This window comes from Lissotriton vulgaris, chromosome 5, assembly GCF_964263255.1.
Source record: "Lissotriton vulgaris chromosome 5, aLisVul1.2, whole genome shotgun sequence".
NCBI classification, from domain to species: domain Eukaryota; kingdom Metazoa; phylum Chordata; class Amphibia; order Caudata; family Salamandridae; genus Lissotriton; species Lissotriton vulgaris.
In genome coordinates, this window is record NC_141693.1 from 1250416119 (window position 1) to 1250430992 (window position 14874).

The window sequence follows — 14874 nt, forward strand, 5'->3', positions numbered from 1 at the left end:
CAAACCGCGCTAAATATACACCCCATCTCTCCTTTCTCAAGAAGACCACCAGGGACACAAGCAGGTAATTTATTCAGGGCTGTGGCATGACCGGTTTCGGCATGTGCCTTTATCAAACGCCAAAAGTCCTTAAAAAGTGAGAACTCCCATGCAGTGATTCTTTATGAGCTCCTCCCTCCTCGTGGTGGTTGGGCTCACCTGGAGCCAATGGTCTATTGCTCGCTTCGGTTTTGGGGACTACCAGTTCAAGGGTACAGCGCGCTGGCAATCCGCTTCAGGTAGTTGGGGGCTTCACTAATATATGTATATATATATATATATATATATATATATATAAATATATATATATATATATATATATATATATATATATATATATATATATATATATATATACACTCCCAATTGATGCAGTGCCTCAACAAGGCATGCCTCACTGGTCTAAGAAATCATGTTTCAGGCACTCGGTGAGGCAATAAATCAGAGTCAGTGGACCCCCGGTGAGAAGGCATCTGGTGTCGTGGAACCCAATGTCGGATACAGCCACGGCCTTGCTCAGCTGAAGAATTCCAAGTCTTGATCGAGGGAAAAAGCCAAAAGACTCCGATCAGGGAAGGTCTTAAAATGTAAATTTTCGCATACTGAGCTTTCCCTGCTAGATCTAGGAAAATGGCTTCAGTGGTAACTCTGACTAACTGACTTCATGAGGCCTTCCTAGGGCGACCTCTGATACAGCCAGCTGCCTTGCCGCGCTGAAGGATTTTTATTCACAGAGAAAAGACTGGGTTCCAAGGTAAAACCTCCAACAGGGTCAAACCTGGTTGGTGTATCCAACCTGGGCTCCATGGTGGTCTGCTTCGAATCGCATCTTGGTCAGAGTCTCAAATTCCGCCTAGGTCCTGTTCTATTTTAACCATTGACTACCATTGACACTTTTGTCTTTTTAATTCAATTTCTACTTAAAACTTTTAAAAAATCATATCTCTGGTTTACCTTACTGAATTTTTGTTAGTTTGGTATACGTTTGTTCTTTAAACATTACTTTATTTTTCTAAATTGCAGGGAGATTTTTATTGTATTGTATTTTCTTCTTTTTTAGAAATGCGTTACACGTTTTCTCTAATTTAAATCTATCTGCTCTGTTAGATTTGGGGGTCTCTAGTTGACACAGGTAGGTACTTGTGACAAATAGGGATCCTCTTCTCCAGTCAGGGAAAGGGGATTAAATACCTAAAATAACCCCTGTCACCCTCTAGGTTGCGTGGTGCGAGCAGTCAAGGCTCATTTCAGAGGCGTTGTAAGTTATGCAATTGTGACCACATACAGTAACCCAGTGACAACACTACAAATGGACACCACACAGGTTTTATATAAAAAATAAGTAGACTTTATATAGAGTTACCACAAGACCATAAACGACAAAAAAACACACTATGAATACTTAAGATGGTAGATTAAGCTTAGTTCAGTTCAGTTCTTAGATGTGACACTCTGCGTCAATGTACCTTAAGTTGCATTGCGCTTCCTCGACAAGCAATGTTGCAGCGATGAGAAATGGGGCAAAGTTCAGATACAAAGAAATAAAGACGTGAAGATCTTCCAGATGCGGCATGCTTCTCGGGGATGCGAGAAGCTCTCGGATCGATGCGTAGACGGCAGCGGCAACACCCTTACAATGCGACGACAACAGCTCCAGCGGCGACGCTCTTCCCCACGATGCGTGAAGCTTCCGCTCGATGCAACAACTACAGCGGTGACATCCAAGATGCGACGGCAGCAGCTCCAACGGCGGCGCGCTTCTCAGGGATGCGAGGTGCTCTTGATCAGTGAGGTGCAGTCCGACAGTTCCAGCGGCGACACCCTCCTTCTCCGGAGTTGCGACGGCAGGCACAGCGACGGCGACAGGCTCCAACCTTGTTGCAAGATTCTTCTCCTGATGCGGTGCAGTGCGACAGCTCCAGCGACGACACCCTCCTTCTTCGGAGTTGCGACGGCAGCAGCATTGACGGCGACATGCTTCCTCTTCGTTGCGGCACGCTTCTCTCCGATGCTGTGCAGTGCGACTGTTCCAGCAGCGACACCCTCCTTTCTCTGGAGGTGCGACAGCAGGCACAGCGACGCGACACGCTTCTTCTCGTTGAGTCGTGCTTCCAGATCCTTGCGACACGCAATTCCTCAGAAGGCCCAAAACAGCAGCAGGCACTTCCAAAAGAACTCTGGGGAGCTGGGGGGTGAAGTCTGTTGTTCCTGAGAATTCAGCAGGAGGCAAGCTCTTTTCCTAGCCCTTGGAGATCCTTCACAAGTTTAAAGCAAAGTTACAAAGTTCCTTTCTCCTTCCTTTGGCAGTAAGGCAACCACTGCAGGCCAATCCCCAAAGCAGCACTTCAGCTTGGGAATAGTCTCTCCTCAGTTTCTTCAGGTTTCTCTCCTCAGTAAAGGTTTCTTCTTGTAGTTCAAAAGTGATCTGATTTCATGGGATCAGGGTCCCGATATTTATACCCAGAAATCCTTTGTTCTCTGAGGGGAGAGGGGCCTTTGCCCAGTCCAAACCAGTTCTGAAGCACTCTGTTTACCAGACTTCTCCTTTCTTTTCACAGTGCAGGGCATGCACATGAGACGCCCCACAGGAGGTGGAGCCAGCATTGTGGAAGGCAAATACAGTCTTGGAGCACTCTGTTTACAGGACTCCTTTTCTTCTTTCAGTGTGCAGGGCAGAGACATCAGCCGCTCCCCAGGGGGTGGAGCCAGCATTGTGGAAGGCAGGCACAGCCCTATTCAGAGTTCAGGTGCACTCCTCCCTCCCATCAAGATGCAGATCTCTCTATTCACCACTGGGTGACTCAGCCTGTCTCCTGGAATTCCCCAGCCCTGTCACTCACAGAAACCAGACATAGGAATACACAAACTAGCAGAGGCAGGTTTGAATGGTTAGACAAACAAATACCTACATTCTAAAAGTGGTATTTGCAAACACAGAATATTAAAATAAACTTTACTAAAAGATGTATTTTATTGTTCTGAGTTCATGCATACTAAACTCGAATTTCTACCATGTTCTCTGAGCCTGTTAGGATTATAAAATGTAACAATTCTAACAGCCCATTCTGGCCTAGGGAGAACAGGTAGCCTTGCAATAGTGAAAAACTAAAATGGCTGTAATTCACTATTCTTATCTTATCTTCTTATCTTATGCTGTATTTATAGAGCGCACTGACACCAAAGGTTTCCTGGCGCTGTGATTGAGATTGGAGGTGGGAGTCATAGTTTACATGAGTTTTGAGAAGAGCCATGTTTTTAGGCTCTTTCGGAAGCTTAGTAGGGTACCAGAAGTTTTAATGTGAAGAGGGAGGGAGTTCCATAATTTAGGTGCCAAGTAGCTGAATCTACGGCCGCCCAGTTTTTTTAGTTTGGCCATCGGCGTGGTGAGAAGATGAAGATGGGCAGAACGGAGGTTACAAACCGGGCAATGAGGGTTGAGAAGGGATTCTAAAAAGGCCGGGCCCTTGGACTGCCGGGCCTTGTATACCAGGCAGCCAATTTTAAAAGCAGCTCGCTGTTCGATAGGCAACCAGTGCAGCTTGGCCAGGAGAGGCCTGGCGGATTGCCATTTGAGAGTTTTGCAGATAAGTCTAGCTGCCTGGTTCTGCACCAGCTGGAGACGATGGAGGAGGGACTTAGGTAGCCCCCAGTAGATTGAATTAGAAAAATCCAGGCGGGAGAGGACGAGGGAGATGACAATTTGCACCAGGGATTCGTGGGAGAATAAGTGGGAAATCTTGCGAATTTTGCGTAGCTGGAACATGCTGGCAGAGATGGTGGTACCAACATGAGTTTTAAGGGAGAGATCAGTGTTGATGGTAACGCCCAAGCTTTTTACCGAGTTCAAAGGTTTAGGTGGGGTGCCAAGCTCCTTAGGCCAGAAGTGAGGGCCCCAGTATAGAGGGCTGGTACCAGGTAGGAGGAGTTCCGTCTTCTCAGGGTTTAATTTGAGCTGGTTGGAGATCATCCATTGTTGGGTATGCAGCATTGCTCCCTGAAAGTTAGGTACAGCATCCTGGGAATCTAATGGGAAAATGATTTGCATGTCGTCAGCATAATTGAGGACAGTGCAGTTCCAAGAGCTCAGTGAATGGATAAGTGGGCGCAGATATAAATTAAACAATAATGGAGACAGAGAGGAGCCCTGGGGGACTCCACAGGTGGTGGGGACCTGGGTGGCGGTAAAGGGGCCTAGATGGACTGTTTGAGCTCGGCCCGAGAGGAAGGACTTGATCCATTCCCAGGCGGGTCCCTTGATGCCTGCCTGTCCGACACGGTGGAGAAGGATGTCGTGATCCACCGTGTCGAAGGCGGCCGAGAGGTCCAAAAGGACCAACGCCTGGTGGGACCCTCTATCGGCATTCTCCCGAAGGGTGTCCAAGACTTTTAGAATGACTGCTTCGGTTGAATGCGCCGGTCTGAAGCCTGCCTGGTTAGGTACCAAGAACCCGGAGCTCTCGACGAATGCCGAGAGGCAGGTGGTGACGTAGGCCTCGAGAAGTTTAGAGATATAAGGCAGAAGAGAAATGGGCCTATAGTTGGCAGGATTGGCGGCGTCGGCTCCTGTCTTCTTTAAGAGGGGGACCAATATGGCTTCCTTAAAAGCCCTGGGGACCGAGCCGGAGCTGAGGGAGGTATTCAGAAGGGGGAGAATACAATCAGGCAGAGCAGAGAAAGTTGCCCTAAGAACTTGGGGGGGGGGCAGCAGTCCCTAGGAGATCCAGATTTAACACGAGTGGTAAGCTCAGCGAGAGTGCTGGCGGTGATTGGTGGGAACTGGATGAAAGAGCAAGGGTTAAGAGGGGGGGAGTCAGAAAGGCTAACAGGGGTAGAGGGAGGAATAGCATTCTTGATGTTTACAATTTTTTGGATGAAATAAGAATTGAGCGAATTACAGGTTTCTTGGGTGGGGGCCTGGGTTGGAAGTACTCTGTGGTCAGATGAGAAATCGTTGAAGATTTTAAAGATTTCTTTAGATTTATCACTAGCTGTATCGATTCTTTCCGTGATGTGTGAGGCCTTTGCTTTAGTAATAGCGTTCTTATATTCATTACGGGCCCTCACAAACTCGGTGCATGCCACACCAGGGCTTGTCCTACCTTATACTTACAATGCACCCTGCCCTTGGGCCTACCATAGGGGTAACTGATATGAAGAAAAGGGAAGGTTTAGGGACCGGCAAGTGGGTGCACTTGGCCAGTCAGCATGACAGTACCAGACTGCACGCAGGCTCTGCAATGGCAGACCTTAGACACATTTTACAAGGCTGCTTCTGTGGGTGGCACAAGCAGTGCTGCAGGTCCATCAGCAGCATTTGGGTTACACGCCCTGGCACACTCAGTGCACTAGACTAGGGTCTGACAAGTAATCCAAAATAACCAAACATGGAATCACTAATCCATACATCAATTTACAATAGGGAGCGCTTGCACTGTGGCACTGAATAGCAGTGGCACAGTGCTCAAAGCATCGAACACAGCAAAAAAAACATGAGGCAACAGCAAAAAATGGAAGGGAGACCCACGGCAATGGTGCCAGGTCTAACATGCTCTACGCCATAGCTATAACTATGTTTCAGTTCAGGTTTAAATTACATTTAACTGGACCTAAGAAGATAGGGATCCAGAATGTGTGTTTAGCAGTACCACTCAGCTAATAAGATAAAAATTACAAATGCCCAAGTTTAAATAGCAGCAAAAATTGATTGATTGATTTTTGATTTTTAATTAGCATCAGGTCTGTGATCCAGTCATTTTTTATTTTTCTAAATTATTTTTTATTCTAATTTTCGCACCAAACATTTTCTTGGGAACATTGTGGTGAATCTGGCTACCCTGGTTAGTCTTACTGTAGTAGAGATGAAGACTATGCGCAAAGTAAAGAAGATCAAGAATGGGCCTAAATGCCAGGAAGGTCGACTATGAGAAAGCCGTAAGGGCCTGGGAAGAGGTCCACCAGATACAGAATGCACCTAAGGAGAATGAAGAACATGATGGAATGGAGGAGGAAAAAGAAGAAGAGGCAGGAGACAACCTATCCCAAAATGGATTATGTTGTGTACCTTCCAGGGCTGAGAGTGATGATGGCTCTGCCAATCTAAGGCCAATCTAAGCCTTTCAGAGGTGGCCATCCGCCAGATGTAGTTGAGCAACAGTCAGCAAGGAAGCTGCAGACCAGGCAAGTATCCATTGCCTTTAAGTAGATGAAACTAGTTTTAGAAGAAAAGAAGCTGGCCTTAGAATAGAAAAAGGCCAGCTTGGAACTCCTGCAATCCAGTGAAGATGGTGGCAGCAGTGGTGAGGTTTTCACAGGGGGAGGAGGGGGTCACAAAACAAACCCACTTTGCAAAGGATGTGGTGCCTAGCTTTGTGGTGGAGACTGATATTAATGGTTTCCCTCCTAAGAAAGGGCATTGAGAATGGCCATCTATCCAGCCATTGGTGCCAGAGTGCCTATAATATACATTGACCAGCGGGGTGATGAGTGCGTAGGGGAAACAACACTTACAACACAACTTTTACAATGCACTACCTTTACAACGAAACTTTTACAACGCAGCATCCATTACAACGCATACCTTTACAATGCAACCATTACAACGCATGTCACTACAATGCATACCACTACAACGCATGTCATTACAACGCAGTCATTACAACACATACCATTACAACGCATACCACACTATCCAACACTTACCCTACTGTTGCACCCCCTGGAGTTAGAATAGTAATTTTTACCCCTACACTATCCAATACTTACCCTACTGTTGCACCCCCTGGAGTTAGAATAGTAATTTTTACCCCCACACTATCCAACACTTACCCTACTGCTGCACCCCCTGGAGTTAGAATAGTAATTTTTACCCCTACACTATCCAATACTTACCATACATGCAATGTAATGGTATGGGTTGTAATGGTATGCATTGTAAATGTAGTATGCGTTGTAGTGGAATGCGTTGTAAAGGTAGTTTCAAAGAATTTGTTGTAATGGCATGCGTTGTAATGGCATGCGTTGTAATGGATGTTGCGGTGTAAAAAATGTGTTGTAAAGGTATGCGTTGTAAAAGTATGCGTTGTAACGACATACATCCGTGCCTAGGGACACCATTGATTGCTCCTGCAGCCCTGAAGACCGCCGATATCTCTTTATTTTACCACTGACTGCGGAGAGGGATGTATGGCCGGATTAAAATCTGCTGGGCAGGGAGAGGCTTTGTGGGCATATACTAAAGGCCCCCTTGCCTCCTCTGCCTGACGGTGACGTGTGCCATGAGAGACTTTACCCACGCGGAGACCAGGAGGCGCGGGACAGTTGAGGGCTGGGCAGATGGTGTAGCCGGGCCCAGGGACAGCGCTGGAGTGTAGCTGAGACGTCACTGGTGCCCCGCGCCTCACCTTCAGGAGTCAATTGGTGTTGCTTGCAGTTGCTCCTACCTGTGGCTTTTGACAGGGCTGGCGCGGCGCGAGTGAGCTCTGGGCCGCTGCTCGCAGGGAGCTGCCCGCCAAATCCCTTGATGCCAATGGGCCCTTGCACTTGCTTGCAGACCCCGGAAAAGGGGGGTGGCGGTGAGTGCGCATGAGGAGAACTGGGCCCCACTGCATGGGGGAGCCTGTGTCTAGAACCCTGTTCCTCCCCCCCACAGCATTCAGGCAGCTGATGGACCTTAACCCGGGCCATATTTTAATCAGAGGCCGGGCCTGCTCGCTTCCTGGTGTGTCGTGCGGATAGATGAGGGGCATTGAGGTATTGTGACCAGAGGCTGTCAGGGTGATTTATATTTTGCGAGCCTCACACTTGGGCTACGGGGGACTCAACTGCGCGTGCCCCTCATCCTGTTTCTGACCTCCTGCCTGTGGGGAGAAGTGAGGTGGGTCTGCCTGCCATGCCTCCACCCCCGATGTCCTCCTCTGATTTGGGAACACTATGGTGCCGCATTGTTAGAAGTCTGTTTGATGGTGGCAACACTCTTGCTCTAGACATACAGGATTTATGACGTGCCTCTTCCACGTGGCTGCTATGACTCAGGATTGCTCATGCCCCTCTCTCTATATTCCACTCCTCATCTTGGCTAGAGTTGAGACGGGTCCCCAACCTGTCTATCTGGACTGTCTTTGGGAGCGGGCTGCTGTCCCATTGCCCGTATTGAGAGAGGGACTGCCCTGTCGCCCTTCTCTTCCCCTACCATCCTGTCACCTCTATATCCTACCAGCGAGGCCCCTGTGTTTGTGAATCATGGGGAAGCGTGGTGGCTCCCGCACTCATTCATTGGACAATAGAGAGCACGATCCTCAGAAGTAGGTGGGTGTAATGGGGAGGAGTCTTCCCCCACAAACAAGTTCGACACAGGGAGGGTCACACAGACAGAGTGCACACTTGAACACTTGCGGCCTACTGTCACAGAGCTAGAAGGCCAGTTAATGTCCCTGGGGACCGAGGTCCAAGCCTTGGAAAGCAGGGCGGTGGACTCCGAGGGTCGGCCGCAACAACCTCAGGGTCAATGGATTCCATGAAGGAGGGGCACGATCCGGTGTCCTTCTTTGAAAAATGGCTTGCACAGGTGATAGCTCCGGTGCCACTTTCTGCCCATGATCAGGTTAGGGGGCGCATATGGTTCTGACACGTAGACCACCCATGGGGTAAACTCCCCGACCCGTGGTGATCCACATCTTGAATTTCAGAGAGAAGGAAACGACCCTGAAAGCAGTCCTTGCTGCTGGTCCACTGCAACATGATAATGCACATATCTACCAGTTTTCGGATTATACACTGAGGGTGCAGGGCTGGAGGGCATCCTTCTTAGGAGTCAGGAAGTGACTTACACAGATGGGCCTCACCTACTCCCTCCTGTTTCCGGTGAATCTGAAGGTGATAGCTAACCAGACCCGTTATGTTTTTTACTGAACCTGAAGACACCTGGGACTGGGTGCAGCAATGCAGCTATGAATCCAACATTCCGACCACCCCACTGCGCCGACCTGAGACTGAGGGGGGAGACAATGGAGACGGCAACTGAACAAGGATAGCTCTGAACCGTGTATGCAGTTAGCCCCCTCCCCAGCACAAGCGCATGAGGAACAGCAACAGACACTGTCAGTGATGACCCACTTGGCCTTAGAGCATTGCCCCCCCCACACTGCAATTTACAGAAGACTCAATATCAGAAACTGGTTCTGTCCACTCCTGCTAGGGAACCTATATGCACCGAATGTAGGACAACAGGCATTCTTGGCCCATCTTACGGTTACCCTCACAAGGTGGGTACATATCCTGTGGATCATTGGTGAGGACTTTAATAGCATCCTGCACCCTGCCCTCGATCGATCTCCCCCTCATTGTCTAATTCTCCCATTGTCTCAACAGCAGCGGGCCTTGTACAGTGGCTCACACATTGGCCCCTTTTAGACAGTTGGCGCACATTGCATACAGACATGCGAAGCTACTCCTATTACTCTCTGCCCAGTGATCTCCATGTCTGGCAGGACTGTAATCTCTGCTACCTGACTACGCATTCGCAGATCACACATGGGGAATACCTTGGTCAAACCTTTTCTGACCATAACTCGCTCCACTACACATCAAATGGTGAGCCCTTCGCTCACTTATCCCTACCTGGCCAGGCAGCTGTGTTGGTGGACATTGCGTTCCGGGGTATGACTCGGGTGGTGTTGTCTCGATACATGGAGGAGAACTGGGGCGCGGCCACGTCTAGACCTATTGAATGGGAGGCACGTAAGGTGGTGCTCCATGGGCCCTGCATTAATAAATACTACGGTAGATCTACACAGAGAGATGACTGTGTTTGAACTTTCTCTGAGCACCCTGGAGGCGGAGTCCCTCAGGACCCCCACAACCTGGCAAGCACTTATGCCGACCTGTAACCACCATGTCCAACTTGTATACCAACTACGATGTTTGAATTTTGAGGCCTATCAGGCCAAAATGCATGCAGAGGGAGACCAATCTGCCGGCTATTGGCTTGGCTTCTCCGCAGTGCTTGTCCATCTGCGCTAATCATCATGATTCGTCAATCTCCGACTTGAACTGTTACTATCAACTAGCCATACATACTGCCTTTACAACTTATTATAGATCACTGTACGCCCCCCCGCCATTGATTGTGCTGCTAGTATACAGGCCTTCTTTGAGGACCTTCTGCTGCCTCCTGTTGATCCGTTGGCCCGTAAGGACCTGCAGTTGCCTATAACAGAACAGGAGATCAGAGCAGCCATTCGGGGATCAGCCACTTGTAAAACTCCTGGATTAGATGACCTCCTGGTCGAGGTTTATAAGACCTATGAAGACCTTCTGATCCCAAAATTGCTGGAGATGTACCAAGCAGCAATGGAGATGGGAAGTCTCCCTCGGACTCTCCGTGAATCTCTCATAGTTTCGTTACTGAAACCTGACAAAGACCCGTTGGATATAATGTCTTACCGCCCTTTATCCATGTTAGGGCCTGACTACAAACTACTAGGTATTTGCGGCCCGCTTATTAGAGCACATGCCCCAGCTCGTACAGACAGACCAGAAGGGGTTCATTCCTGATCGCTCCACCACCATCAACATCCATTGGCTTCATAATGTGATGGAGCTGGTGCTGACAGACTGGTTGCATGCAGCTTGTCTGGCGATCGACTTGGAGAGGGTGTTTGATACAGTGAATTAGACTTACATGTTTACAGTCCTCTCAAAGTTATGCATCCCTTGGTGTTTACTGCGCCTCATTCGCCTCTTTTACAAGGCCGCGACAACCAGCATTAAGATAGGCCAACTGATCTCGGCTCCGATAGTGATTATCCGAGGCACATGTCAAGGATGCTCATTGTCACCACTCCTCTTCACACTGGTGGTGGCACCGCTTGCCCAACAATTGCGGCGTGATGGAGAGGAGTGGGGCATTCTCTTGGGGGACGAACTACAAGCTGTTTCCCTCTGTGCAGATGACATCCTCATTTACATTCAGGACATCAGACAGGGACTTAGGAGCATTGAGATGGCCCGAAATGAATTTTGGGATGCTTCAGGTCTGGATGTGAACTGGACTTGTCTGTTTCCTCTTATCCCAGACTGCCCGCTACATCATCTGATGGTAGGACCCCACGTTGAGCACTGGGAACCAAGCATGTCCAGTTATCTTGGCATTTGTGTATATCATACCACCCAATACCTAATAGAAGGTAACCTTACATGAGCCATCGCCTCCTTGCGGTCACAGCTGATGTTATGAAGCACATTCCCACTTACGGTGCAGGGTCGGGTTTCACTATCCGAGATGGTAATACTTCCACATCTCCTGTACTATTTCCACGACCTAATAGTACACATTCCGAGCTCCACATTCCACACACTTCATGACATCCTGGGGACTTTCATTTTGGAATATGGGATGATGGCGAGTAGCCCTTCGGAAGCTTCAGTTCCTGATCAACACAGGGGGTTTCAGTGTGCCTAACTTTGAGCACTGCTACTTGGCAGCCTAGCTGTAGTGGCTAGCTCAGTGGCTAGCGGGATGTCACCAAGTCGAACTGGGTCTACCTACATTGAACCATGCTGGTCTAACAGTCCGCAAATTACTGATACCAACAGGCAAGCTCCCGGTGCTCAATCAAACTCATGATAATAGCCCATGCCAGCTATATTAGAAGCCTGCAATTAACCCCAACGATAAGGCCATACATGCTGGAAATCTTTATCAACTCCATAACCACCTTCAAAGAGCTGCTTTGGAGAGAGGGGTGGATCGTTGGGAGTCAGAGGGAGCAGATACTCTGGGTGGCCTATTCCAGAATGCCACCCCTATCCCATTTGAATAACTCTGTGCTGATCACAATCTACCCTTGGGCCATTTTCTAGCTTATCGCACATTGTTGGCAGATTATAGACACTGAACCAGACACTGATCCCCTAGTACATGTGCTCCACAAAATGGTTAGTGGGCGTTGACTGATCACGTGGTTTATGCAAGCACTAGGGTATACCTGCATGATATATTACACCACATCAGACAAGACTAGGAGCGAGATATTGGCTGCACCCTGTTGCAGAAAGAGTGGGATAAGATCCTTCAATACCTGTACAAACTCTCTCGCAATGCGAAATTTCAATATATCCAACACAACATTCTTCATAGAGCATACCTCACACACGCACGTTAACATAGAATTTATGCCACTGCATAAACTTGTCCCCAATGTGTCTCCCAAAATGTCACGGGAGGGAGAACCTAATCAATATGGAGGCAGGATTATTGGGGCTGTGCCGGCATAGAAAGTGGGAGATGGTTTACAGACCTGGCGTTACTAATAGCTCGAAGAACAATTTAATGAAGTGGAAAGATGCCCACCTTCCTGGGTTACCATACTGCTGTGCGGTCACACTGAAATGGGGTAAGGCGGAATCAGTTGCACTACGCAGGGAAGAACCTAGAGGACTTCACAAAGTCCCTATTGCATTGGAGTGGGACACACTTCTACATGAGCTACAGGTACTCTCAGAGGAACACTGCTGTCCCAAGATAGCTGAAAAGGTCTGATATCCAATACACACTCTTACATATTGTGAGGACTCCCTCACTGTCTCCCTCTCTCTCCATCCCCTACTCTCAACCCCCCCTCACGTCCACCTATTGCCTAAGGGATCGAACATAATGTCAGTAATTGGACTGCCTTTCTGTGCAACTCTCACTTCACTGTAGAAATTGTGCTTTGATACCAATCCTACGTTTTATTTCACCTCCCAACAAGTGCCGCCATGGTTTTATATTATTAAGTAGAGATCGATATAATCTGTGACTGCTATGACCTGCCAGTGCTACTTGTACCTATTTTACAAGTTTGTTGACTCAGGCTGTGAAATGATTGAATCAATACCTCCTGCAGTGCTTGATACTTTATTGAAGGTATCTAGACCCTCTGGGAACCCTTTTTGCAGTGTAGTCTGAAACAGCATTCTGTCATTGATGTAAAATTGTCTGCATTGATTGAAAACAATAAAAATGGTTAAGGAGGTATTACAAATCATTAAAGCATATGTAAATAGTTTGCATATACTACAAAGACATCCCTTTATAATCCTTTGTATGGTCACTAAAAAGCACATTTTAACAACTTTATTTTCATTTTAAAGCACAGATACAGGTATTAATGCAGACTTTGAGGTACACATCGGCAGTATGACAGCTATTCGGTCATTTTGAGGGCCATGGACTTTCACATTCTATCAGGATAACCATATGGGTGATAAGCATAGAGGGGCATATTATCAAGAAAGGTCGTTACATTATCGCCGCTTTTATCGGCAGGAAACTGCCGATAAAGCGGCGATAATGAGCTTGATAATATGCTCTATGCAATTCCAATCGATGCCCGATTGGAATTCATAGAGCATATTATCAAGCCCATTATCGCCGCTTTATCGGCAGTTTCCTGCCGATAAAAGCGGCGATAATGTAACGACCTTTCTTGATAATATGCCCCAGAGTTCGTAGCTACCATTTTATCATTATATCTTGGCGCAGGCTCTGGGAAAAAAAGCAGCTCAAAACACTCACTAAGATGGATCATTGTTGTCTCTGTTGGGCAAAATGAGGACACATATTTGGGATTGTTTAAGTACATTTAACATATCTGATGAGACGCTAACCATTTTCTGCATCATTGTCTTGTGTTTGATAAAATTGAGCCATTCCCTGTCAGATTTGGACCCTTTGTCATGGAGCATAGTGGGTAACTTACCAATCACAACAATATCCCACACCTTACCCCATCCCATGTTGATAGTTGGTGCAAAAAACACCTTTTAAAATGTGACCGCACAAATTCATGTCCTTTGGTTTCCTTGAAGGCCCTGTTTACATTTCTTCAAATTTAATTTCATTCCCACAAAATTGAGAGATAGCACAATCTTCATTAGACTTCCACACCTACAAAATAGAAATATGCACAACAGTGTGTCCCTAGGGACACTTACCTTGTGCCCCACTATTGTTGCCTGACAAAAGAAAAAAACGATATGACTGCTGTCATATACAGACTACATATAATATAATATAATACAGACTTTATATAAAACGCATGTGAATGTCAGTCAGCTCTGTGGAGCTGGAAACTGAGCTTCAACTTACAATGTGGCGAAGAGTTTCTTTTAACATGTGCAGCCGTAAATATGTCATACATATGGAAATTTAATCAGCTTTTGTTTAAGCACAACATTATATCAAAAGGTATTACTTTTTATAAAAACAGCTTATCACACATTTCTGAAATGCGATTCATATGCATATGTTGTTGGTTACATTTCTACTCCACTGTTGTACTACTGGTGTCCGTGGCTTGTCTCGTTGAAGCTTAGCAATGCTCTGCTCCCTACATGTCTGCTGCTCTACTAGGTCTAATCTCCCACCTATCCTGTGTCTCTACTGTACTTTATCTGCATATTTTCTCAGAAATGTGTTCTTGCAATGTGGGCCTGTAACTTTCCATTTCTGCTGTGTCTAATTATATCCCTCTATTCTACTAAAGCTTGTGTCTACTACCCTCCCCCCAGGCCCTGGCTCCATTTGTGCTTTCTATTCTACTGGCTCAGGCCTGTATTTCTCTTTTAACACTTACATCGGTACACGTCTTCCTACTGATGCTTGCTTTGACAGGAGTTGGCCTTCTTCATTTTCTACATTTATTATATAACACTATCTTTTGTAAAGGAGAAGGTGTAATTTAAAGAACCCTTGAACTCTTCTCTGAGAGTAGCTACTTATCTCATTTAGATATTATTGTATTCTACTGTCATATGGATACTTCGTTACATATATTGCGTTAAGTTAGCATGAGT